Below are 10919 nucleotides of genomic sequence, written 5' to 3'. Positions count from 1 at the left end.
AGGGCAGCCCCTGAAGGTGAGATCAATGGCTTGCGTGAGGTGCATGGTTAAGGCATGAGGCACAGTAGATGAACGTGGAGTCATGTTGGCTCTGTTGTGATGCGTAAAGCACAAGAAGAGAGGTGTGAGGCATACCAAAGGGGGACATGAGGCACAAGGCTGAAGGCGTGAGGTGCATGGAAAGGTGGTATCCCCTGGGAGCTATGTCTTTAGAAAAAAAAACTCCTCTTGTTTATCTCCTTCCATCCTTTTCTTGCTTGTTGCTAATGCTTGCTCTTCTTCCTTCTTGAATTTGCTTGATTTCTTTCAAGATTCTCCTGTAACAAAAGAAATTCACACACTCAAAGTAATATACACTAAACCATGAATTGATTACTTAAAATAACAAGAATCATTAGCTTATAGACTGAAATTAAGAATGAAAAACTACTAAAGATGCAAATGCATCACAACACCAAACTTAAGATCTTGTTTGTCCCGAAGCAAGAAAAAATTATGCATAAAGTCCACTAAATTGGAGTGGGTTGAAGAATTGCTTGATATTTTAATGAGTGAAGTGATCGGGTGAACTCCGAATTGTGTGATCATGTATGGATTCCAGTGCTTGTTGGGCTTACCATTGAAAGTCTAGAACTTAAGAATTCCATTCAGATGATATTATGGAGGTTTCTTTATATAATTTCACCTTGAAGACAGCTTCTCCTTTTCTTTTATTGGGTTCTTTACACCTTAAGCCTAGTCGTGACTCTAAATGTTTTGTCTCAAGCTTAGCTTGACACAAAAACACCATAAGTACTTGACTGCGGAACTCTTTGTGTAAGAACCATAACTTAAAATCAACTGTTTAGATAATATAAAATAATAAATTAATCGCCCAAAATAGGTTTAAAATTTAGAAGTCTTAATTTTAAAATTTAACGGTGAGATTTAAATTCAGTAAATTTTTCCGAGTGGGAAAATGTGATTTTCTGCGGAAAATTGTGCAAAAATGCATACCGGTAAATTAGCCAGTAGTACCAATTTAAGTCTGTCCGGTACTACGAGAGAGTAATAAAAAAGTAGAAAAAATTAGAAAAATATTTAGAATTAAAAACCGGGCACTAATTTTAAAGGTTTTGCCCAAAGTTGGGCCAAACGGGCAAAAAATGCTAACGGGTTGGACCGGATCCAAATTGCACCCAAGCCCAACATTATATAAGTTCATTATGAAGCCATTTCAGCTTCATAACACCCTAAACATAAGCCCTAGCAGCTGAGAATTGAGACAGAGGAAGAAGAAGAAGCACTATTCACATTCACCTTCATTTGCTTGTATATTGAGCTACGGTGCTCCGATTCGCGTTCTGTTTGTGGCCACACAAAACTCTCACTGAACCCATCAGTTCTAGCTAGGAATTGTAAGCAAGAACTTGAATTTTCCACTCCATTTTTTAGCCCTAATAATTTCAAAAATATAGGTTATGGTTTTGAGTAGATTTTTGTGATTTGGTTGTTTATGTGCCAACCAATAGTGGAAAATTATTGTGTTTCATCCCCATTTTCTGTGGGTAAGGTAAGCTTGCTCTTAACCCTTTATGGTTTGGTATTTTGTGAACCCCTAGATATTCATTTTGGTCTATTATATGTGTATAACTTGATAGTTTGTGAGTTTTGGAAGTGGTGTTGGTGCTTTAAACTTGTTGAACTTCTTGGAACTCAAGTTTTGGGTTGTGTGAAAATTGGCTAAGGTATGATTTCAGTTTTCTCTATATAATATGTAATATTTCGTGAACCTTAGGCTAGTATACCTTAGGATAAGTATGAATTGTTAATGACGTATGATGATTATTAATGATTGTGATGATTTTCATGAATTATGATGGTGATTGTTAATGTTTGATGATAAATGTTGATGATGGTATTGGATGTGGAACCTTGTGGTTGATGTTGATATTAAATGGTGGTGAATAGTGAGTTTTGATTATTGATTGAATTGATGAATAAGAATGATTATGGATTTGGATTGTAGTGATGATGATTTATGATGATGAGGTTGATAGGAATTTAAGTAGATTGGTAAAAATTAAGTGGTTTTGATAGTGAATAAATGAGAAATGGATTGAGAGTGTCTACTATGGATACTTGGGTTGTTTTGAATGGTTTTGGTTTGGTATTGGTTGGAAGTTTTGGAAAAACTAGAGAACTTGAGAACTTGTCACATTTTGTAAAACTTAATTTTGATGAACTTTGGTAAGGCATAACTTGGCTTCTAAACCTTTGTTTTTGATAAAATTTCATTTAAATAAAATTTGTGTCAGAGAGCTTTACAACATTCAAAGAACGGAAAGAAAATATTTCAAAACAAAAAAGTTATGCGCGTTTGAAGTTTGGTATGAAAATCTGAAATTTTGCAACTTTAAAAGTTTTCTAAGTCTGATAAGGCATGCGTACGCGGACTTGTGCATGCGACATGAGCATTGGCCACTACCAGGTGCTCTCGCGTACGCAGGCACTAGCATGCGTACGCGGGCATGTATTTTTTAGGTATGCGTACGCGAGTTTTTAACACGCGACGCGAGGATTCCATTCTGTTTTGGATACTCGCGTATGTGAGGGAGGTGTCGCGTACGCAACCACCCATTTTCAACCTTGTGCTTACATGGACAGAGGTTTGTGTACGCGAAAATCTTATTTTATTGAAAACTTATTTTTCTTCACTTTTAAGGGTTCTCTAGCTTTCCAAACTTCTCTAACTTCTCGTTAAGACTCTTAGCTAGTAATCAGACTCTAAGACTAGTAAAGATGAATTAGTGATTTAAATTAGTGATTTTCTGTTATGAGTTTAGAAGGCGGAGACTTAGGTTTCTGAAGTACTGAGAATGAACAAGTTGGGCATTGTGATGGAGTACTATATTGATGTTGAACTTGAGGACTTGAGGACTTAAGGACTGATGTTTAAGACGAGTTTGGGACTCGAAGTTGAATGAAAGAATTTGATGAGTACTGAAGTGATCACTGAGGACTATTGTTATATACTATTTCATACTGAGACTGTTGAGTCGCTATGCGCCTCGGGCAAAGATGGTAGTGAATCCCGCTTGTCGAGGTCGCAGCACCGGCGTAAGGACGGTAGTTAATCCTGCTTACGTTGAGATGTGAGGGCTGGGGTGGTATCCCGCTCGCATAACCTTCTCTACTACAAGAGTGTGTCAGACACTATATCCTTGGAATGAGCATGCAAGTTTGCCAGGAACTATATCCTCGGAACGATAGTGTGCTGGGCACTATATCCACAGAACAATAGTGTGCAGGGTACTATATCCTTGATGTGGCAGAAAGGCTACATCTTAAAGGATGTGTTGGATTGGTATTTATAGACCGACAAGTGATATCACGAGCCAATTAGGATAGACATTCATCATATGCATCTTTTATATGTTTGTTTGCTTTGCTTAACTTCTATTATGCTTAAATGAATCACATGCCTACTTGCTATTTGTTCTACTTGTTGTATATGTTCTTTACTTGTGCTTTACTTGTTTGCAATACCTGTATTTTCTGCTGGGATTGAAGAGGCTCAGTAGGTGGTGGCAATGGAATCGCATGGAGGTTAGGCTGGCGAAGGCTGTGAGACAGCAGTGTTATGTTGGTTAGAAATCCCCTAAGTTAGAATACCCTATTTATGGTTTATATTTTACATTTCGTTAAGTTTGAATATCTATATCGATGTGAAGTTCTAGGATTTTCTTTAGCATCTCAGAACTTTATATCTTATATATTGGGCACTTTTACCATACTGAGAACCTCCGGTTCTCATACCATATGTTGTTGATGTTTTTCATATGCAGGTCGTAACCCACCTCAGTGAGTTACGGAATAGTGACAGAGCAGAGGATCACTTGTTATATTTTGTATTTTGATTTTAATTATGTAGATCTCTCACATTTTGTATTTTGTATTTTGATGCCTTGGAGGCTTACTTATAGAGTTAGGATGTGACTGTTTTAAATTTCCAAAAACTTTGTTATGTCTGTATTAACTAGTCGGCCTAAACTTCGCGAGCTGAGGCTAGTATTCTTTTGGATATTATACATATATATCTATATATCTTATGATCTTGTATCTTTATCTTGTGTATCTTATCCTTTGCGCTTTTAGTTGATCGTGTGAACGCTTCGTGCTTTTGTATCTCTGTTTTGAGCTTTATTTCTTCATCGGACTTCTAGTATTATTATTTCCTTCTATATATATTATCGTATGATGCCTAGGCATCTTAGGCTAGTTTCACAAGCCTTTTTCATTTGTTTTTACTTGGTTTTCATGCATTTCTTTGGCAATAAGTAAGTATTTGGATGAGAATTTCATGCATATCTTGATTCAATCAAACATGGTTAATTATGTGCATTTTTATGAGATTTATGCAAGATTTACTTGATGCTATGAATGATGAAAAATCTTGTGATTATGGCAAGACTTTGATGTATTTGTTTGGTTGATGATAGGTGAAAGAAGCAAAGGAAGGGCAAGGAAGAAGCAAAGATGGCAACGTTAGTGGCCAAAGTTGGCCCACCAACATTGCCACAAACATTGGCTCAAGGGAGGCAAGCAACGTTGGTGGTTGTTGGCAACGTTCTAAGGCTTGATATTAAACGTTGGTGGCCAAAGTTGGCTCACCAACGTTGCTGGCAACGTTAATTGAAAGGGTGCCAACATTGTTGGGAACGTTGGTGAACAAACATTACCACCAACATCTTCGATAAAATGTCAATTTAGAATTGGAAAAATTTGCTGCGACGCGTACGCGTGGGCATGGAAATTGGCAATCCATGCGTACGCGTGGGTGACGCGCACGTGTGACTATGCCAATGTTGGTGTGCAAACGTTGCCTCAAACGTTGCTCACCAACATCTTCGATAAAATCCTTGGAAAATTTGTTGTGACGCGTACGCGTAGGCGACGCACACGCGTGAAATGGCAAAAAAACAGCTTTGACGCGTACGCATGACCAGGCAAACGTTGGTAGTAACGTTGGTGCACAAACGTTGCCACAAACATTCCTCAATGGTTTTAAAAGGAACGTTGGCCACTGTTAGTGCCCACCAACGTTAGCCATCAACGCCCAGGCCAATTTCATTCCAAATGGCACCATGCAAGATTATGAACGTCTAGTGAATTAATCCCAATGTCAACATCATCAAGAGTCATTCCTAACTGCTTCAATCAAGGCCAAGGACCACATCCAAGTACTTGAAGGCCCATTTTGAAGATGAGAAGAAAAGTATAAATAGAAGAGTTTTTGAAGATTGAAAAAGGCTCTGAAGGCTGGAGGATTAGAGACTCCAGGGAGCTTAGTATATGATTCTTAGTTTAGATACACTTCTCTTTTATGCAATTTTTACACTTCAGCTTGTATTGAGTTTAATTTCTCTTATGCAATTTAAATTTCATACAGTTCTTCTTCTTCGCATTTACATTTCCGTTCGTATTGCGTTCAATTTACTTTTATGCAATTTAAATTTCTTGCACTTGTTCTTAGAGCGATGATCAACTAAACCCCCATTTCATTAGGGAAGGAGCTCTATTGTAATCCTTATAAATGAATGAACATCTTCTTCTTCTCAATCCGCTTGTGTAGCTATAGGATATCTTCTGTTTTGATTGAGATTCACTCACTCCGGAAGGGGGTTTAAATATGTTGAATGCTTGTGTGAGCCTCGCAAGGAGAATCATGAGCATTAGAATTGGAGCTATATCCTTCACAATTCTCTTGACCAACACTATTCGGGAAGAATTGAGGTCTTGAGAATTTGTGTCGCTTATGGATAAGAGAATGTGCTTAACCTCTTCTCATGACAATTAGATCAAGGAATTGGCAAGATTGATTGTGATTAGAGAGATTGGGTTGTCAAGGAATTGGGATCCAATCAATTATAATCCGCCATAGATCTACTCATATGATCGAGAAGGAAGTTGAGATCCATTTAATTCATGATGGATTATGATATCTCCAATCCCTAATGAATCTTTCTCTCTGTTATTTCTCACTTTGATTGCCTTGAGTTTCATTTAATTGCTTTGAATTTACTGCTTCCTTTAATTTCCCAACACCCAATTCCCATTTACATTTGATGTAATTTACTTTTCATGCAATTTAAGTTTCTTGTCATTTACGTTTTCGCAATTTACATTCTGCCATTTACTTTCAGCACTTTAGAATTCTTGCAATTTACATTCTGTTAGTTAAATTTTACCAAACTCCTTTCAATATTAGCTTGACTAGACTCATCACCTTACTAAAGTTGCTTGATCCATCAATCCCTGTGGGATCGACCTCACTCTTGTGAGTTTTACTACTTGATGCGACCTGGTATACTTGCAGGTAGTTTGTGCGGATGCAATTTTTCCGTCATCAAGTTTTTGTCCTTATTTCATCAAGAACTTACTATAAAAAGCAATAACATCTTGATATCGTTCAGCTTTAAAACTATTGTGGTACTTTGTTATCTTTTGCTTTACGGCATGAGGTAAGACTTAGGATAATAGGGTGTTACACTTTGGATTCACGTTTTCTTTTTAACTTTCCTAGTCAGTGGTGCTTAGAGCCTTTGCCTTCTCTTTTATGTAGGTTATTTGCACTTGGCTTTGAATTTAAATGTTCTTTTCTTGACACAGAAACACTACATGTACTTAACTAGGAAAAAAACTCTTTGAGATTTGATTCCTTTTTACCTTCCTAACCAGTGGTGCTCAGAGCCTTGGGCCTTGTTTTTTGTTTTTTTTTCCTTTCTTTTCTTTTCTCGTTACTTCTTGATATTATTGATTTTTTGAAAACCTCCATAATACTTCTTTAAACTTCATTCCATGTCTTAGAGCTCCCCATGCACTTTTTCACAAATATGTAACCTCATGACATACTTACATTATCAGAATCTTCACTTTTCTTAATCTTACTTGCCCCATTTTAAAAAATTTCTTCAACTTTTTTCATTCAAAAATTCTTTGTTCCATGCTTAAGATGTTGGGTGAAAGAAATTTCAAAAATAAGGTGGCATGAAATATGAATGAATCATAATTATTAACTAAGAACAAAAATAGATGCAAGATATAAGAAATAAAAGCTCAAGGATAGAGTTACTTCCCTCTTCATCATCTTCTAGGCTATGTAGATCATAGCCTCCAACACCAAACTTAGAATGGTTGCTTGTCCTCAAGCAAAAAAGAAAAACAGTGGTGATGAAAATATGAATAATCATGGTTATCTAGTGAAAACAAATAAGTGATGCAAACGCTTATTCAAATAAAACAAAATTAAAGACAAACTAAAAGGTTATCAATGGTTGGGTTGCCTTCCAACAAGAACTCTTTTAACGTCATTAGCTTGATGGTTAATGCTTGCTAAGGTGGAGGATGATCATGGTACTTCAACTCCTCCCCTCTCACTGTGAATCTTCTTCCATTGTCTACATCTATGAGTTCAACATGTTCAAGGGATAGAATCATGTTTACTGTATATGGCTTCAAGGAATGGTGAACTAACATCACTTTCTCCCCTGGTGAGAAATTTTTTATAGGGATCTTCTTGTTTCTTCACTCTCTAGGTACATTCTTGAGAACTTTCTTTTCTTCATTTGGTGATACACTCCCAATACCAAACTTAGGTTTGATGTCAAGGGATTTTTGGAGGCTTGGATCACTTGATTTATCCTTCACGCAATTCTCCTTCTCACTTGAATGATGCATGGTTTTGAAAACATTAAAGACTAATGTTCATCATGCACTCTCAACATGAATTTACCCTTTTCAACATCAATAAAGGTTCTTCCAGTGGCTAGGAATGGTCTCTCTAGAATAATAGAGGCATTTACATCCTCCTCCATGTCAAGAATCACAAAATCTGTTGGGAGAAAAAATTTTTCCACTTTAACTAAGATGTTCTCAACTATTCCATGTGCATATTTGAGTGATTTGTCCGCCATTTGTAGAGCTATCCTTATTGGTTGCTCCTCTTTGATTTGTAACTTTTTCATCACAGACAAGGGTGTTAGATTGATACTTGCTCTGAAGTCACACAAGGCTTTTTTAAAGAGTATATTTCTAATGGTGCATGGAATTTAGAAACTCCTTTGATCTTGCATTTTTCTTGGCAAATTTCTTTGAATAATTGCACTATATTCCTTGGTCATCATTATGTTTCATCTCCCTTTAAAGTCCTCTTCTAGGATAGCAACTCCTTCATGAATTTAGCATAAAGAGGCATTTGTTCCAAAGCCTTGTGCTTGGTTTTATCCTTTTGGATAGAGAACCTGGTTAAGAACTTTCTGGCCAGGTCGTCGAAATTGGTTATCAATCTGGGTGGCAGGTTATCGAAACACTTCATGGCCACATTCGTTAAAGTAGTCGAGAAGGCCTTACATTGGGTGGCATCGGAAGCATCAGGCAGGTACATCCTACTTTTGAAGTTGATGAGGTGGTGTCTTGGGTCAGTTGTCCCGTCATAGAGATTCATATCGGGTGTTTTAAAATTCCTGGGAACCTTTGTCCTCATGATCTCTTCTGTGAATAGATCTTCTCTACCTAAGGGGCTTTCTTCCCGATCCGACTTGTTAGTCTGGTTTCGAAGGTCAGCTTCCAGCTTTCGGAGGTTTTCTTCTGGCTCCCTCTGTCGTCTTGCTTCTCTCTGTAGCTCTTGTTCTGCTTCCCATTGTCACTCATCCTCGTGTTCAAGCTGTTCTAGTCGATTTTCCTGACCATGAACTAGGTCCAGGATCTCGGTTGTATGAGGGGGTTTCTCATCTTCGGGATGGTGAATTTTGGAATGGACCCTCCTGGGACGTGAATTTTCTGATGGCCCTTCTTCACGGGGTTCACGCGTTTGGTGTGGTGGAGGCAATATAAGGGCATTGTCTTCCAGTTGGGGCTCAGCTTCAGATTCAGAAGCCATATGGACGTCTTCATGTTGATAGTCCGTCATTATTAGAAGGTGAATTACAAGTCCCCGGCAATGGTGTCAATGTTCTGAGGGTCACCTGAAACGTTGATTTGGGCCTAAACATGAGGTATAGGTCCCTTAGTATGGCACCATCCGATTTGTTGGTGCCGAGGTGCTGCCTGTCCGAGTCCCTCGTGAGGAGGTGGGGGTGGTACCTGCAAGAGACTCTGATGCTTAAATTAGCAAAGGCTTTAGGCAGCTTTTTAGTAGAGTAGAACGTGAATATACTTGAGGGGTATCAGTGTATTTATAGTAGGATAGATAGCCACTTTTGTTGGAGTAGTTCTATCTTTATTAATGGTTAATTGTTCCCTTTATCTTGAAATTCTGTTAAGATCTCCCTTCTAGATATAGCGGAGGGATATCTGGAGGCAGTTACTTGTTTGGATAAGTAGAGCTAAACCCCTTTGTCGGTGTCCGACCTCTTTAAAAATGTCGGACATGGGGTTGAGACCTCCTTTTAAGGTTTGGGCATTTCTTTTTTATTAGGTCTGACTTTATATTTTGGATCAGAGTATAAACAGATATCATTAACTATGATTTTAGTCTTCAATGTTTACCTTCTATATTTTATTCTTCGATAATCAATATGGTTAAATATGTGTCATAGGATTGAGTGGATCTAACTTAAAATAATAAAAAAAAAGTTTAAGAAATAAATGTTGACCTATCTTATAGTCTTGCCTTGACCTTACTAGAAATGAATATTTTCAAAAATTAATTTATCATTAAAAGCAATGAAAGAAAAGAAGGTTTGTTCAAAAAGAAATTCAGAGAATATATGGATAAGTAGGGGTGGCAAGCGGGAAAGTCCGCCCCGCCCCGCCCCGCCCCGCCCCACCCCATCAGAAGCCTGTTCTTTGGCAGACTAGTCCACCCCGCCCCGCCCCGCCTAGTGAGGCGGTCCTAGAATCTCACCCCGTCCCGCCTAACTGCGGGCTGGCGGGCTAAGTCTGCCAAAGCTTCTCTTTGTTTTTTTTGTTTTTTTTTTTACTATTAACTACTAAATAATATATATAATTTCACAACCATCTTAATAAATTTATAATTTTTAAAGATATAAAAAAATTATATTTTTTATATTCACAAATATTAAAGTTTTTGTAATTATAAATATCTAATAAATATAATTATAAACCAAGTTTTCATCCAAAACATAATTATAAATATTGTCTCCAAAGCAAAATAAACATAATTCAAAACATAATTATAAATATTGTCTCCAAAGCAACATAAACATAATCCAAAACACTCAATTTTCATCTTCATACTCTTGTAAGTTGAATTGGGGGAAGTTGAATTTTAGCCAAAAAATTACAAAAATATTGCCTTGCCAAAAAAAACTAAGTCCGATGGGGAATTTTGCCCCGCCCCACTAAATTCCGTAGTTTAAGCGGTGTGAGTTAGGCAGATTTTTGCTCATTAGTAATTTTAATTTTTTTAGTCCAATTCACCTTTTTTAGCGAGTTACGCAGATTGATCTGACAAATTTAGGCTCGTTTGCCACCTCGATGGACAAGATAATGTTAACCAAAGAGAAAAGAAGCACCAAAATCAAAGTAGTGGTGGTAAATTAAATAATAAAATATTACAAATAAGTTGTTAGATTAGTAATAACCAACTTAGTCTCCCGCAAGAATAAATCACGTTACAAAGCACATTTAGTGGAAGAAAAGAAATATCAAATATATTATTTGACCTATTTTTAAAATTATAAGAGTAATTTATTTCACAATTTCTTTTACAAAATTAAAAATCATTAAAAAATATTTTGGATAGATTGATTGCATTAAAAATTTTAGATGAAGTTTACGGTGTTTTTAGTTTTGGTGACACTATACAAATATTATTAAAATTATATTTTTATATTTTAATAATATTTTTATTTTTTAAATTAAAAAATATTATTAAATAATAAAAAATTTACTTTAATTTTAACAATATTATTTAA

Source organism: Arachis ipaensis, chromosome B8 (genome assembly GCF_059453495.1).
Source record: "Arachis ipaensis isolate K30076 ecotype BB chromosome B8, ASM5945349v1, whole genome shotgun sequence".
NCBI classification, from domain to species: domain Eukaryota; kingdom Viridiplantae; phylum Streptophyta; class Magnoliopsida; order Fabales; family Fabaceae; genus Arachis; species Arachis ipaensis.
The sequence above is the reverse complement of the archived record's forward strand: the minus strand, read 5'-3'. Positions refer to the sequence as shown.